Source organism: Rhopilema esculentum, chromosome 19, assembly GCF_057945365.1.
Source record: "Rhopilema esculentum isolate cy_ngs chromosome 19, ASM5794536v1, whole genome shotgun sequence".
Lineage (NCBI taxonomy): Eukaryota > Metazoa > Cnidaria > Scyphozoa > Rhizostomeae > Rhizostomatidae > Rhopilema > Rhopilema esculentum.
The window spans coordinates 362,551-380,335 of NC_142833.1; the positions used below are offsets into that span (position 1 = coordinate 362,551).

At 36.8% G+C, this 17,785-nt stretch overlaps 1 long non-coding RNA gene across 1 annotated transcript; it reads left to right on the plus strand.

The window, feature by feature from the left end:
* The first annotated feature begins 4,648 nt into the window (after positions 1–4,648).
* Positions 4,649–14,220, plus strand: LOC148957900 (uncharacterized). Its single transcript, XR_016144927.1, has 2 exons — positions 4,649–12,603; positions 13,908–14,220. It is a non-coding gene; the product is annotated as an uncharacterized LOC148957900 (long non-coding RNA).
* The last annotated feature ends 3,565 nt before the right edge of the window (positions 14,221–17,785 follow it).

Below are 17,785 nucleotides of genomic sequence, written 5' to 3' on the forward strand. Positions count from 1 at the left end.
ATACTCTTTGTGGCACGATATCAACTTCTAAAAAGCCAAAATAATTGCAGAATAGAGAATAGGCGATATCGTCAAGCCTTGAATAAGCCGCCGGGGCATATTTGCAAAAATGAATTTTTGGATGGGGGCTTATTCGAGGGGGTCTTTTTCGAGGGGGGGGGGGGGTCGTATTTCAAAGTTTAGTATTTTTCTCAAAGATCGACATAAAACGACATAATTTTCTCAATGAAATAAATTGAAAAATTACAAAAGTCTTGAGAATTTGAGATGAAAATGAGCATTTTGAGCTTCTAATTACAACAACTGAAATCATTAAAAGAGTTGCAAATTGCTGTGTGAAGATCTAACAAACATTATAATTTTCTACCATCACAAAATTCGTTTTTTTGCTTTTTGGTCTCCTGGCAAAGAAAGTAATACTGTATAGCAATTGTCCTCTGGAGGCTTTCTTAAGTAAGATAATATTCTGCAATGGGGGCATATTCGAGGGGGGGGGCTTATTTACAAAAATGATTTTTTAGGTGGGGCTTATCCTTACTTGAGCGTAGGAAATTATTCCAGGAACAAGTGGTACAGGTATTTTTAATAAGAAACACAAGTCCGGTGCTGGTAAGCAGTTTCTTAAATTTTCTGGCCATTCTGCTATCAAAAGTTTCTTACGTGTTTCTTAAATTCTTATGTAATGAATTTTTTAAACGTGCTTCCAAGGCAAAGTAAATAGTTTACTCACATTCAGAGATAAACTAACAAAGTGATCAAGGAATTTTGTTCTCCTAGAAAAACTAACTCTGTTGAGATCTGTAAACAGTAATTAAGCTCATTGAACAACATCAATGTCAAATTGAAGTTAAAACAAATTTTTAAAAAGAAAATTCTTGAGTGTGCAATTAACTGACAATTAATGCAAACTCTCAAGTATACTGTTGCAATATACAGTGATGTTCAATGTCAAGACTGTTTCGAGTGTCAACTCGGAAAATTAAAACTGCAAATTATAAAAGTTTCTTAGCTTTTTTCGATTTGGGAAGGGTTGTTTCTTGACTTTCGAAAAATTGAGCCTACCGTTTCTTATAACCTGTTTCTTATAAAAAATGATTGTATAGAAACAGTCACGGAAAAGATAGATACCTATTGGAGAAGCAAGCGCACAGGGAAACAGGGCACGTTGCCTAGCTGTCTGTGGCATAGATAGAGGGGGTTGAGTTTGGAAACCCTCTGTCAAGCGAATCTTTTTCGTCGGAGAAACTATGATTTTGTCGGAGATATGACATGGTTTTTTTTGTAAGTGTTACATTTTGAGAGGAAAGATTTTCAAGCTTAATGTGGCATAACACTCCTCTTTCTAAAAGAAAACCGCGAATAATAACCGCTCTAGTGCATAACCGATTACTTGAGAATTCTAGAGGAAGGCATTGGATGGAGGCTGTAGAATGGATTGGAGGCTGTAGAATGGATTGGAGGCTGTAGAATAGATTGTTTCTGTTTTAAATCTTCTGCAATCTACAGAATGTCTCTCAGTCAGGGCTTCTTAAAAAAATATTTGGAAGTGAAAAGTAAAAATTGCAGCAGCTACCAGTAGGCACAGCTACCAGTAAAAGATGCAGCAGCTATTCTTTTACAGTTACTTTTTGGATTTATTCTGTTAAATACGAAATAGAAAACAAGACTTCTCTTCAGATGTTTGTGTTTCTAATTGCCAGTTAAGGAAGATTACAACGGCTATACTAAAAATTCACAACATTGCAAAAATTCTTTATCCCGAGCACGATGATAAAGCTGCATCAAACTCTGTATCGACTGAAGGTTCTTTAATACTGTTACTTAAGTTCTTGTTTTCCAAAAACGAGGAGCGAGCTCAAGCTCCTTTGCTTTGCTCAGTTGACAAGCCGTCCTTAACTCGGCATTGCCTACTAAAAAAGGGCGCTTTCCTCCCATACTTTGTCCGTCAGCAAAAAATTAATTTCTCACCCAGTAGAATTATTAAAATATTTTTGTAACAGTTGTAACTTATAAAGATTTCTGTAGCAGCACAACTTTCAAAGTATGGCACAAAAAATGCTTCAAATTAAAATTTTAGAATTCTGAATACTGAAATGAGGGTGACCCTGCTGCATGATTGGAGTTGATGCTTGTCTCCAAATTCTAGCGACCAGTCAGATGCTTGTCGAGTGGGCGACAACAGTTTGAAGAAAAATTCCGTTATTATCTAGCGGTAAAAAGGCGAAATAATAATGGCTCACTTATGTAGTCTGCAAGGTTTAGAACTGCATTGGGGAGAAAGACTTTAAGGATATCTATCTTCCACGAGCTAGACTGAAGAATCTATTTAGTATTACTTCTCAATTCCACGTAGTATTCCACGGTTATTACTTTTCAATGCGTGGTGTAGCAGCAAGCATACTTTTTGTCGGCCTCTTCGTGGTTGGTTTGAAGAGCTTCGATTGGTGACATTCTTCCTCGACGAGTTCTGGTGCAGCAAAATTGGAGGGGAAAAACAGTTCTGTAACTAAGAAGAGCTGCGTTTTCTGCCATCAGAACCTCCTTAATTACATCAACGAGTCGCTCTTTTTCTTTCCATTGCAGAGAAACCAAGAGAAAAGTTTGTTGAATGCACTTGCTTGAGTGATTTACAAGATGAAAGCATCTTTATTACTCGGATTGGCTGCTTCTTCCGTTGATTGCTTTTGCCGACGGGCCCTTCATGGCAAGTATCGAGAAGAGGCTTCCAGTACGCATAGCCTTCTTTCTTTTTCCAAAGGGCAATGCTTTTTGCGATCTTTTGGCCTTTTCATCTTTATTTTTTTGCACTAATATGGGTTTTGTTAAGTTCTGGTAGCAAGACCTATGAACAAAGTGCTCTCCTAGAGACAACTGTTTTAGTATATCTAATCTGCTCTTCATGGTTATGGTGTCCTTAGAGTTTGAGTCTGCTCTTCATGGTTATGGTGTCCTTAGAGTTTGAGTCTGCTCTTCATGGTTATCGTGTCCTTAGAGTTTGAGTCTGCTCTTCATGGTTATGGTGTCCTTAGAGTTTGAGTCTGCTCTTCATGGTTATGGTGTCCTTAGAGTTTGAGTCTGCTCTTCATGGTTATGGTGTCCTTAGAGTTTGAGTCTGCTCTTCATGGTTATCGTGTCCTTAGAGTTTGAGTCTGCTCTTCATGATTATGGTGTCCTTAGAGTTTGAGTCTGCTCTTCATGGTTATGGTGTCCTTAGAGTTTGAGTCTGCTCTTCATGGTTATGGTGTCCTTAGAGTTTGAGTCTGCTCTTCATGGTTATCGTGTCCTTAGAGTTTGAGTCTGCTCTTCATGGTTATGGTGTCCTTAGAGTTTGAGTCTGCTCTTCATGGTTATGGTGTCCTTAGAGTTTGAGTCTGCTCTTCATGATTATGGGGTCCTACGGATTTGAATCTTGCATCTCTGCTTTTTAAGAGCCTGTCGTAGGTTTTATTATGTCAAAGGTTTTTTTATTATTATTATTATTATAAAATTATTTACAATAAGCGAAGCAAATTTTTTAGCTGATATAACAGCTAATTAAAGCCTACTATTTATACTACATTTACAAATCTTAAATTAATTACAATGAATGGATAAAATAATATAGGAAATGTACAAAATTAAAAGGATGATAATTTTATTCGTATAACGCATGATATTATCACATATTCTTAGCTTTTTATTAGCTAGTTGCTGTTTTCTAACTTACAAGTCTAAACTTGTTATTAAGGTTTTGTGGCGATGGATCATTTCTCAAACCTTTATTAAAAGTTGTCAGGAAATGCACACTCGTTGAAACACATTTGTGTCCTGTCTAACGCATATGCGCTTCACAACATACACAGCTAGGCCCTGCATGTCCGCCATTACACTGTAACACTTGAAACGCATATGCTTCTTGGTCCATGCAGAAACGCATAGTACACCGGCCGAAGTTAGAAATGATAAAACTCTGGAAATCTTCAAAAGGCCAAATCACAATCCAGTGCTGCTGCAAATTATGCATCCACAGTGGCGCAGCATCTATGTATGCTACGCTTGCAGCGGGTCAAAAGGCTTTCCAGTATAGTCAGAATTTACGAACCAGGGCATGCGGTAGACCTGAGTGCAAGCCTTGCCAAATAGTTATGATTTGCAGTTCTGCGCTCACGCTACGCCACTGTGCATCCAGTATATTGCCAGTGAAGGTTATATCGCATAGATATAGTATTGCGTATCTCCTTTAAACGATACTTATTAACAGTTAGATAAACATATATGAATAGGAATAATTTTTCTACATTGCTATTATGTTGGTTGGTATTATGTTAATGATCATCTTATATAACTATTTTGTAGCTTTTTGAAGTTGATATCGATTAGTGTAACAGCCTTGCCTGGCCTAAGGCTGTACATTACAAGAGTGGACAATACGAAAAAAGACAACGATTTTTTTAAGCTTCGTCACGAATTCTCAATACTTTTTCAACGCCTCGACAATTATTTATCAGTTTACATTAGCTTATTGTAATTATATATAATTAAGCTAGAACATGGTTTCCAACTTTGAATAAAATATAGAAAAAAAGCCATGTCCTTTAAAATACACTCTTTAAATATAAGAACCTAGAATTTTTTCTGCAGCCCAGCACACACCATCAACGATCTTGCCCTTACACCATTACTTAGACTTAATGACAAACGAGAGAGTGTTCGTCGAGCTAAAGAGCAATATCTCATTGGCCTGGCGGACAACCTCACCCCCAACGGCATGAACAGAACCACCGACCGTTAACTTTACAACACAACTAATCATTTATCACGCCGTCCACGCAACCCACATCATGTTTTCCCTACCCATTATAATCATTGTCACCACCGTTACTATCATCAACATTCCATCATTCTCAGTTCCATCAAGGCAAAATATGTAATTTGCGTCAAAAAATAACAATCCAGTAAAGAGCTGGCCATGATTTTGTCTGATTTTTTACCCTTAAATGACGTCATCAGTCCCGTGACATCCAGGCATTTTCAAAAAAGTCACCTGGCAGAATATGAAAGCCTGGACTCCATACTACAAGAATCCATTGAGAAAGTAAATATTAGCTTGAATATCAGATTGTCAGGCTATGTGTCCTGTCTACATTGAACATCCACCAATTCGGCATCATCATCTCACATTTCAAATTCATTCACTCGTTCGTTTCATTTACTCTGATGAAGCTCTGTATGCCAGGGCGAAATATTAGTATTCGTTTAATTAAATTTATTTTGAAAATTCACCTCATAACATTAGATTCTTGTCGCTGTTTTGCTTTGTTTTTTAATTTTATCCTCGTAATTGTATTATACTCATTGCAAGATTCACAGAATCCGGCGGACAGCCTATCCTGCAGTTCTTCTTTCTCATACACTAGAATTTTTTACCGAGGCTCAAAATTCTTAATATTTTAAATGGCTTGAGGCTTAGGTGTTTTGAAATATTGTTCTTACTAAAACATTGGTTTTTCTACAACTTCATACTATCAACATTTTCTAAGGCCATTGAATATCTTGCACCAGGGGCGTCGGCAAATAGGAGGGGGGGGGGGTGCGATCCTACTTTAAGTCCGTCGGCACATTAAGGATTTTTGCCAGGGAAAAAATAGTTTCTGTACTTATCCTGTGACCTTTTTGCAAAAATTGTGACGTATTAGCATTTCTGTAAAGGTCGAACTTTTATAATATGGCACTAAAGTATGAACTTTGAAACAGAAACGCATAAAAGCAGCATGTAAGAGTATTCCTTTAGTTAACCAAACCATTAAAGAGAGGGCCACGCCCTTTTTGTGGGCAAAAACTACTTTTTTACCCCTCCAAAAATTTCACAGTGTCTAAGGTATTTGAAGTAGAAAGGTTGATTTGCAGATGAAAACTTCTCTAATGAAAGAGTTGATGAGTGAATCACTTCAAAAAGGTGTACGAGATTTAGATTTTAGGATTATTCAGAAGATTTCTGGATTTTTTAAAATCTGACATTTCATTGTTAGAAACAGGTTCTCAAAGATTTTGGGATTTTCAATGAAAATTCTGAAAGTTGATTCTGGTAACTGTGATTTTCTGATGACAGTGCACTGTAAAAAGTTTGTTTTTTGTGCAATGGATATTTTTCAGAAAATGTGCACCAAACAAAAAAGAATTTCTAGCAAGGATGAAACTGCTGCTGTGAATTGTTTACAATCATAATTTGACCAAGCAACTAGTGGTGCAAAACTTGATGTTCAAAATGGAATTTTTTGCGTATTTTTAAAACTTCTTAATTTTGACCACATAACCTGAAAGAACGGCATAAATGCCTCTCAACATGCAAAATCAATTAAATATGTTCATAATTGGGCGAGATATGGCAAATGAAAAATTTCAATTTTGTTGACGGATTAATGGCCTAGTTCATAAAGTTCCTAACCAAGACCAAATTTCAGAGGTTTGATTGGGCAAGAGCCTTTGCTTATTTGGCCATTTTTCAGCCAATTTGTAACACATCCAATCGCTTTGGTAAATTTAGAGGCACTTCTTAACGCTATTTTGGAAGTTATGTTCAAAATTGTAAACATAGATTTTTGTGACGTCATCACTATGGTACTCTATTCCATGGCTGCAAAATATTTGAGAAAGGATCTAAAACCCGAAACACAAGATCAAAGAAACAAAACCTTCAAATGAACGCATACAAATACAATTTTCACGTGAAAAAGGTGTAGTTGGCACATAAAGTGTCATAGGATTCAAACTTTAATATATATTTAATACTACAAAAAGGCCATTTAGTCTTCAGCAATGTTTAAGTTTTTTTTTGCTTCAAAAGGATTCGATTTTAAGTTTGAAAAATCGAAAGCACATACTAACATATATATTCAATAATGCTATTGAAACATGCATCATCCCAAATGAAATGAAAATGGCTGATGTAAACCCAATTTTTAAAAAGGAGAACTCAACAAAAAAGGAGAATCATAGAGCAATAAGTACCACCAAGAAGTAAAATACTTAAAAGAGTCATGTACGAACAAATCTATGCACACATGAAAAGTATGTTATCCTCTCTACTATGTGGCTTTAGAGAAGGGTATAGTACACAACATGCCTTGTTCAAGATCCAAAAGCATGTCTTAATGAGAAATTGATGGCTGGTACCATGATGATGGACATTTGACTGCTTACCACATGACTTATTAATTCAAAGTTACATGCATATGGCTTTAGTAATAGTGCATTGCAGCTATTATATAGTTATTTCAAAGCCAGGGCTCAGAGACTAAAACTGAACTCTAACTGGAGTGAATGGATGGATGGAGTCCCACAGGGATCTGTTTTAGGACCATTATTGTTCAATATTTTTAAAAATGATATTTTTCTATTTCTAAAGGAAAGTTAAACATGTAATTATGCTGATGATAACACAATATGGATAAAAGGGCAAACAACTAGTGATATGATCTCAAAGCTTGAATCTGAGCTAAACACTCTAAATAGCTGGTTCAAAGATAACTGCATGCTCCTAAATAAAACAAATGTAAATAAATGATTATAGAACCTCATAGGGCAGATTCTGGGCAGAGTGAAGTTAAAATTGAGGATTATTCAATCGGAAACACAGATATAGAAAAATTACGTGGTGTAGTACTTGATAACCATCTAAAGTTTGAACATCAGATAAAGAAGATTTGTAATGAAGCTGGGGAAAAAACTACTGCCCTTGCCAGAGTAGCGCCTTATTCAAATGAAAAAAGAAAACTGTCAATGAAGTCGTTTATCACTACCTACTTCAATTATTGCCCCATTGTCTGAATGTTTTGTAGCAAAAAAATGAACAACTTAATCAACAATGTTCATAAAAGAGCACTGAGGGTGGCGTTTAATGACTATGACTCATCTTTTGAAGGTTTACTTATGAAAAATAATGCCTCGACAATATATCAATAAAACCTGCAGAGATGAGCCATAGAAATGTATAAAACCAAGATCAACCAAAATCCAGAGTTTATGACTGACATTTTCAAATTTCATGAGTCTTCATATCCTCTCAGAAATGAGTCATTTTTCACTAAAAACCCAAACACAGTTATATATGGAACTGAAACAGTATCTTACAGGTGTAGTCAAATTTGGAACAGTATACCAAATGAAATAAGAAATGTAACCAGTCTAGAAATCTTCAAAAGGCAAGTAAAACAAATTGCGATTCCATGCACCTGCAAATTATGCACCCAGTATGTACCAAATCTAGGATACTTCACATAGATATATAGATTATATTGCTCATCTTAGTTTACGACCTTATATACATTTATATTTCTTCATCTTGTTGTTATGTTAGTTGGTATTAATTAGCTTATTGTAATTTTTGATAATTAAGCTAGAAGTTTTATCCAACTTTGAATAAAGTAAGAAAAAAACAATTTTGAGATTTCAAGATTTCTTTTCTAGATTTAAAGATCTCTTTACAAGATTTCAAGATTTTTTGAGCAATTTTCGGTTTTTGGTGAACTTAGATTTTGGAATTTATTTTAAAGATTTTGAGATTTCAGCCATTTTCAAGAGTTTTGGAGATTTTTTTGGTAATTTGTGAAAGATGTACGAGATGTGAAAGGAGTGATTCGACCTTCGAAAAGAGTGTGAACGGTATAACAAGATGACATTAACCTCACACACTTTTTATTTGAAAATCGCTGAAATTTGAGAATAATTCAATAATTGAGGCTCAGGAAATAATTGAGTAAGTATCTATTGGCACCCCCTACAGATTTGCAGGCTGTAATCTTATAATCTACTGACGGCTGAAAGCAGGTGTCAACATTTGCTTCCGGAAAATTATTTTACTAATCACTATGTTTGCGTTTTACTTTGCTTTTCAAACAAAAGACTGTTAGAAGTTTTACGCCGAAGAATAATGTTTGCAACGAAAAAACATTTTTCGATGGCGTTATTGGAACCTTTAATTGATAGTAAACATGTAGTGACTCTACTTAGGCCTGTATATAAAACAATTTAATTTTAGTATTCACCATAATAGAGTTCCAAAGTGAAATACGTGCTTTGCTGGGAGAACAGAAGGTACTGAGGGCCCGCTCACACGAGTCAAATTAATCCGTTTTTGCCTTGCGTTCACACTACTCTGCTATGAAAACGGAGTCGTTTGATAACGCTAATGAAAAAGGATACTCTCGAATAGGGTGCGTATTGAATACGCTCCGTTTTCAGTGTGAGCACCAAAAACGGAGACATTTGAATACGCTAACATCGGCAACAAATTACGTGCTTTGTAGCACACCAAATCTCAAAAATTTTGAAAGTGAGGATTCACAATGGACTGGTAGCTGTCACAACAAAGTTTTTCACGATTTACTTTTATTTAATTTCATTTATAATGACGCCAATTTGTTGAGGATTCGTGAGCGCCTCTTTCCAAAAATGAGGGGACCAACAGCGTTTTTGTTGGAGTATTCACAGCGTATATTCGCATTCGTATTGTTGTTTATTCTCGTCGTATTGCGGTGTTCCTTATACACTAATATTCATATGAAAACGGATTAGTGTGAACTGACAGCGTTTTTATCAACGAAAATGGAGCGAAACGAATACGGAGTAGTGTGAACGTAGCCTAAAAGGGTTCTAAATACTACTAATGCTAACAGGGAAGCAGGCACGTAAATAATAGGGGGGCGTGGGGGGCGTAACGCCCCCCCAAAGTTTGGAAAATCCAGTTACAGTTGGAAACTTAACGGTTGACTTTGAATTTTTTTTCTTAGGACCAAACTTGTGAATTTTGTATTTTAAGAAGTTTTTTTATTTTAAATGTAAAAATTCTAAACATTAAAATTCACAGGCTGAAGCTGACCCATCCACTAATCGTTTTCTATTGTGAATCCCGTCTCCACTGGATCCAAATTGCACAATTGCCCCATTTGCTTTCTTTCTGACGGGAGTTGAATCAAATTACGAACAGGCAAGGTGAATTGCCGGATAAGAAACTTGAAAAATTATAGTTTGGAATAATAATACCCACATTGATCAGAAAATTTTAGAGTGGGAGTTTTTTAAGAAACTACGAGTAGTTAATTCAATAAAAGATTAAGAATCTTTCAGTACTAAAAATTCTCAATGCTTCTTATAAAAAATGAGTTTGTGCTAAACTCCCCCTATCATTTGTTAACGTCTTTGACTCCTTATAATAAATTCCTATGACAAAACTGCTGTGAAGCAATAACACATTGCAAAAACTGCAGTAGTAGTATTTGAACAAAGAAGAGTGTTTCATCTTTCGAATCAGGCATATGCACAAGTTTGTTCTCAAATCATCATTTCAATTGTAAAGAACGAAAAGGCATTTGGCCCTCTGAAAATTGTTAGTAGTTTTCTTCGATCAAACAAAAATAAAAGGCTCAAATTCTTGGTGCTTCTATATCGTTAAACAAATGTATTTTAGATAAAATTGATCAATTGATCTGAAAGAATACTACTAATCATTAAGTATATCTAACACTGGTTTTGCTTAAATGTTGCTTTACTTCTTACAGAAAGTTTAAATGTTTGTTTCATTTTAATCAAAATTTAGAGGTTTAGGCTTTTATGCTTTAAGCTAATTATTGAGTAAAGTTTTGGTAATTATAAAGAAAATAGAACTATGGTGTTCGGGGTATTTACAAATATCAATTTGGTAGGTGCAGTAGATTTACTGGTCGAATGAAGAATTTCTCACTTAAAGTTGGAATTTTCATCATTCCACGCCCCTCCAAAGTTAGCAACTTGTTTTCGTCCCTGCAGGGAAGGTGCTGAACTACTCTAACTTCCGGTGTTTTTATTTCTACTTGTTATGCCCCTTGAGGTATCGTAATTTTCTTTGTTTTGGATTTTAACAAGAGGGAATTACGTAGTATGATACATTTTATTAGAAATAATTTGAAATGAAAAAAATTGACATTTTTTTGTCAATTTCTGTCAAGTCAATACCCATTAATTCGATGGTTTTTGTCGGAATTATTTGTCGATTGTATATAACAACGCTTCAAAGCCGCAAATTTTCACGGCTTTTCATATTCAAAAATCTAAACGCGGTCTATGAGTAATGATTACGAGGCGGGTAGGCCCTACGCTGACAACCCGTTTTCAATCCGGAAAATGAAGCACTGAGTGGGTTGATATGATGCTAACTGTCGCTCAAGTAGGAGATCTAGATCGAGAAATAACTTCATACTCTCCAGAGCTGAATTTGAAGTCATTTACAATGAGTTGAACGAGAACTTTCATATCTCCAAATATACTCTCACTCACCGAATCACAGAGCATTGCCAGAAGAATAAAAGGTCGCCTTAACAAAAGGTATACCCCAACCGAAGTTGTTAAATAAAGACAAGAAACAAGAAACTACGGTGGCCCACAAGTGTCACATCAAATGGAAATTCACCAGATCAAATCCAAATATACCACATCAAATGCAAATTCAACACATAAAATTCCTACAAACACACAAACTAATCTTTTTTATGTTGCACCCTGTAACACTAACATATGCCAGGGCCCACGCCACTGAGGGGGGGGGGGCTAGGTGGCCATGGCCGCCTCCACTTTTAGCGAAGCAAGTAGTTTTAAAGCTACAGCAAAAGAGGAAAGAAGCCTTGGCCCCTTCTTTTGCTAGCCTTGCCCCTCTTTCAATTTAGTGACGCGGGCCCTGTATGGTACCGAGGTATGGGGATTTAAGAATATTTATAACCCCATAAAATTAGGCTGAAAGATTTAAAGCTAATGACTAACCTTAAAACATTTATCTCAAGTTACCTGATGGATAGATTCCCTTTTTCGTTTTTGCGTTTGTTTGTACATTTTATTGTGAAAGTAGATTTAAATGTACTTGTCCTATGTATGCAGAATTTGAAGCAGACGTGAGAAGCCTGTGTGGAAATGGTAGGATGCATATTAAGGCCTTCTCAGCGGCTATGGGGTTCGAGGAAACCTGCCGCAACATATTAACACCTCGCTCTTTTTACGGGGAACAAGGGAAAATTTTGACAACATTTGACAAGATCAGAAGAATTTCTAGGGATAACTCCATAAACATTATTCGAAACAGGGAGATTTTTTGAAAATTCTTAACAACCATCGGGACGTTTCTGCGCAATGACAAAAAGGAGCTGAAAGGTGTCAAGATGTCTGCACTTTCAAGGTTGTCCAAACAAGTAGCATGTCTACGTTAAATCGGAAGAGCTTTTGCAACCAGCTATAAAAATGACAAAAAATATTAAAAGTGCTTGATTCTTTGTAGCCTGCATGCAGACTTTACTTTCCATTTCGAAGGAGAGCCAATACGGAATTGTAAAGTCTGCGAACTAGCGTCGACTTTTGAGTTCTGAGACCTTGTGCAATAAATCTCGTCTTTGTCTACTTTTTGTCTTTTAGCCAATCAGCATCTGGTTTGAGATTACAAGGACCAAATCAAATTCAAGCACAATCATCGCGTGCTGATAAATCCACAAGATATGAAACTACACAGTCTGGAAAACTAACCTGGAAAACACTGGTTATGATCATGGGATTGGGAATTATTTGTAGAACGTTTGTCAGCATGACGTGGAGGGAAACAAATTATCGGTGAGCATAGGCCTATCACCTCTGCTTTGGATTCGAAAGGTCCACCTCGAATGTAGACTTGGTCCAAGTCTATTTCATGCTTGATAGTATAGGAGATAAGCAGAATGAATGCGCAAATCGTGATAAAAGCATGAAAATTTGTACAAACAAACAATTTGACATCTTGAAAAAGTAAAGTAAAGGATTTAAATTGACTTCCATCTTCAAAATGCTACCCGAATGCTGTTTTTAGAATGTGTAGTAGTTCCCAGATCTCTATAGAGTTCTTCTCTGGAATGTCGCTAAAAGCCAACTAAATGCTGTTAATGTTGTACAAGCTACTGATTGAAAGCAAGATTAACACCCCGATCAAATTAGCTTTGATCACAAATGATTTCGCGCTGGAAAAGATGGTCTTCAGTACTCAGCTGGACAGAACACTTACAAAAAGGCCATTTAGTTTTTAACGAGTCGAATCTTTGCAATCACGAGGAGGTGGATACAAGCCAATTTTTGGTAGATTTTTTTTACTATCGTAGCTGCAAAATTTCCAAGCTTTAAGATCGAAAAGCTTTGGGTATAGTGGCTACCGGAAAAAAATTAAAGGGGATAACGATCCAATATGTTATTTCAGGCATCGGGTAAGAACGTTAAGAGCAAATGGTAGCGCATTCCGCCGTTGCTAAAACGAGGAACAAGCGGAACCAGTAGCGGCGCCACGGGGGGGGGGATGGGGGGAACACGTCCCCCCTAGTTCTCGGCAGGATCAATTTTGCATTTCGTCTAAATCCGATGAGAAAATGTTGGAGGAGGCGTAATATTTTGGCAACGTACTTTTTGTGATGTAATCCTATGATTTTCATACTGCCTTTACATAACCAAAAGTGAGTAATGGGCGTTTTCTTCATGTAAAAATTGCGTTCCTTGTTAGTAAAAGGGCGTTTTCTGGTGCCCCCCCCCCCCCCCAAGAGCGTAGTGGCTGGCGCCGCCATTGAGCGGAACAACCTAGTAAAAAGCGGAACAATCCAGTACAGAATCTCAAGTTAACTCACGTCATAGTGGAAACCAAGCTCAATTCGCAGACTTTACAAGTTCCGTCCTGACTCCTGACTTTCCTTTGCAACGGAAAGTAAAGTTTGCACGCAAGCTAGATTCTTTGGTGCTATATATGTTATCTTTCTCACTGAAAGGATCCTCTTTCGAACTTTAGTATTTAATTTAGCCTTTAAAGATTTTAGCATGAAAATCAACAAGATGTAAAGAAACTGAGTACAAATCGCAAGAAAAATGCCCGTAAATTGTTAATCTTCTTTGTTGTTTTGCAGAGAGTTTCACATTTCCAGCTTGCACAAAGGATGTTAATATTTACTTGTCACAAATATCGAATTTCAGATCACTGGTTTCAACCGGGGGTAGAGTCAGAGAGAAAAATTTCAGAAGACCATTTGATTTCTATCCGATTCACCAGAACATTTTTTCTAAGCTCTTTGACGTCGTGACCGCTTTCATGAAAGCATTCGATGTGCTGTTGATTTCTTTGATATTTTCAATCTACCACCACATACAGTTGTGCCACCATGGAAGACACAGACGTCTGAAGGGAAGAATTGACACACGGTTGACAAACGACGACACAGGTTGTTGCGCCGTTTTACTTAAAAAATATGCTGTATATTTAGGCTTTAAAAAATATGCTGTATATCTAAATACAACATCAAGGCCGTGGGAAGCGGGGATGGAGCCCCCAAATAATCGTCAAACTGTTGTGCTGAGTTGTGTATATAAAGGTCGCCCCGAAGACATTAAGCATTGATGCCAGAGAACAAACCTTTAATTGGGGTACCAGGTCTTTTGGCGTGATTGCACGATCAGCGTATTTCCGATGCGAGAATTCGTGAAACAAACTTTTATTTTGCCTAAATGCGTCAATAGACATTCGCGCGTGATCTGTGAGCGTGAAAAGCAAATTTCGAAATGGAGTGCCTACCTTTTTAGCAGCAGAAAGTCTTTGTTTTCGGTATAAGACCAGATAAATATCTTCAGTTTTCAGAGATTCCAATGCCGAGGCCGCTGCTGACAAAAACCACATGCAGAATACTTTAAAGATTGAAGATCTCCCAGTAGAAAAGTTTGGGTCAAAAAGTTCACGAAATTGCATTGCCCACAAGCCTGTGCTGTCTGAAATGAAATACTACTCTTAGAATATTGACATTTTACCAAATTTATTCATGCTGTTAACTTGTAACTCTAATGTTCTGTTTTAGTTGATACAAATAAGTCACCGACTCAAAAGCTCTTTAGAGTTATTTTTATATGTCCGTCAGCACTTAATATCTTATGATTCTTTCTGTTAATAAATCATCTTTATATTATTACAAATTTGTAATTAATTGCAGGAAATATATATATGGAATGAAATGAAAATGAAATGAGAGAATGGGTGACGTAGCCAAAAAAAAAACAAACAAAAAAGAAACAGCCTACTGTCAGGCAAGAAACGACAATGAAACGGTAAGGAACATTACCGGGAATCATGTTGCCGCGACAGCCTCTTGTAATGAAAATAGAAAGCCACCCTGATGTTATTTACCAAGACCAAGACGCTGAATTTCAAGAATACGATGTTTGGGAGCTGTTGATCAAGATTTAATTTCTCAAAAAGACCAACCTGATGAATTCAGTTAACGCTAGAGCAGCGGTGTCGTAGAGGGGGCTCAGCCTCCTTTCCTAAAATTCAGAGAGGTTCTTGAGGGGGGGGGGGGGGGGGGGAGGCGTGATCGTGAAATTAAATTTTCAGTGCCATGAAAGCGTGGTAACTATTTTGATATCATAGATCAAACTAACTGTAACGATGACATCGTAAATCAACTGTTGAAGAAGCTTTTGCTGCTGGAAGCTTCGGCTAGGAAAGTACTCTTGCTCAACAAAAAGGCCTACACCGACATCACTTGATTTAAAGACAAGAGTCGATTGTTTCAAGACGAGTGATGTTTATGGAAATCGAATATTGTAGAGTCATTCTGTTGCTCCTATGTACTGTTCACGTCAGGAATATCACAGACATCGCGAGAAACCTGACATGCATAGTTTTCTCTCAGACTACAGAAAGCAAAGGAAGTCAATGCCTATTATAAAGGGTAGATAAAATTTGCCGCCGCCGAGAAAATCTCCAAAGTGTGACGTCACCGAAAACCTTTTTTTAGAATTTTTGAACTATTTCATGATGCTTTTTCAGGTTATGGGTTCAAAATTCTAAAAATAAATTTATGTTACGTCATCACTCAATTTCAGAAGTTTGCCTCCTGCCTCAACAAAAACAACCATACAATTCAGAGGTCCCGATGAAAAGGACGCCTGCTTAAACAATGGTAATTTCTGGAAGCTTTTGTACTCTTGTGACTTAGATTGTATTGTCCTTGCAAACTGTGGCTCGGTCTTTGGTAGGTCAGATGGGAAGTAATACCGCTGAACTTAAATATAAGATACCTAAAACAAATTAATTCAAGACAGCATCTATCATGCATCAGACCTATCCATGTTGTGCCAATAATACTTTACTTCTTAAATAGTTTGCAAATATTACTTATTTCCGTAAGATTTTTGTGATATTCGTTTGACTTCTTCAGTGTAAGGCAGGAGGGACATGAATAGATCCGAACCCTGATCCCCCTTTTTCCAAAATGTGGCAGTGAAAAATGTTTTACTGCAATCTTGATTTCAACATATCCAGAAAAGGCGTCTCCCCCCTTTCCGAGGGTCTTTTGGGTGCAGCCCCAGACCTCGTTTAGGCAGGATTGGCAGTTTTTGGTTAGTTTCGCCCCTGCATATAGTCACCAGAGACAAAGAGATGTCAATTCACACGAAAGAATGCTTAGGAAAGGTATTAATTCTTCTCTGTAATAATGTACGGTTCGGTTGAAGGACATTAGGAAAAATGAGAGAGGGAAGATCGATGCGTTTAAGCTGTGGCGTTGCTGTAGGATACTAATAATGCCTCAACAACAAAAAGAGCAAAGAAGTCTTTTAAGAAAAAAAAGCCACAGATTTCATAGAAAAGCATTTTGCCAGTTGTTAATGCGAGGAAAAGGAGAGCAGTTTTTTGAAGAGAGGGTGGAAAGGTCAAGCTTGTTAATAATTTAGATTAATATAGACACCGGTTCTAGAAGGATGAGTTGTGGGGCATTCGTGAAATTGGCAAAGACACTTGAAAAGGGTGAGCAGTAATCATCATTTCTGGTATTGCTATTCAATTTACTTTTCAGCTTTACTCGCCCTTCCGATCATCTGTTTTTTCTCACATGATTCGTGTTAAATTTAGATATCAATTTCTGTTTATAAGTATGTTAATTTATAGGTAATTTTAGTTAAGATTTCAGTTACAAGTTCCGGTCGGAACGATAGTCGCATGAATCACTGTCAAATCCCTTAAAAAATATTTATCATTATGTCGTCATAAAATGAGTATCGTGAGCAATAACAAAATGAAAACTTTCAAGTAGACTAAAACTCCTGCTCTTAATTCAAATCTAAGGTCAGAATTTTTTTACACAGAATTTGAAGAAATGGGTCCATAATCGACAACTCTAAAGGCTATGGACCAATCATAGAGAAAGCTGTCATTCCTTTTTATAAGTGTGGTGTAGTATTCACGGTTAGTTAAGAATATAAAACTTTGTGTCAGACGTAATTAAGGCTTTTGAGATGTCGTGAGAGATCACTTTACGCTCATGAAAGGATTCCAGAGCAAGGGACATGAGATTTCCAGAGATTTTCAAAACAAATAATACGTTTTTCAGCCAAAGGTGTTACAGATTTCCACGGGGTGATTTTCTCTTCATGTAATTTGGTTCTTACGCGTTGCTGCAATACAGGCCTAAATCTATATGCAGACTGACAGCTTTCTGGTATAGAGACCAATTGAAAGAATGCGTCTTCAATTTAAATTTTGTTCCCTTTCTTCAGAATCGTTACTAGATTCCCTACCCCCTTCCCCCCGAAGTTTCAAAAACTTTCCCTCCAAAACGCTGGCATTCCTGAACCGTACTGCGCATGTTCCATCAATACACTTTGAAGTCTCGTTTTCATTTTAAACTTTGGCTGTTCGTATCTCGAACAAGAGTGACATAAGCTAGAAGATGACCTGTAGGTATCGCTTGGCGAAAACCATACCGGTGATCAGAAAGGAGTTTTAATGACGATGGTC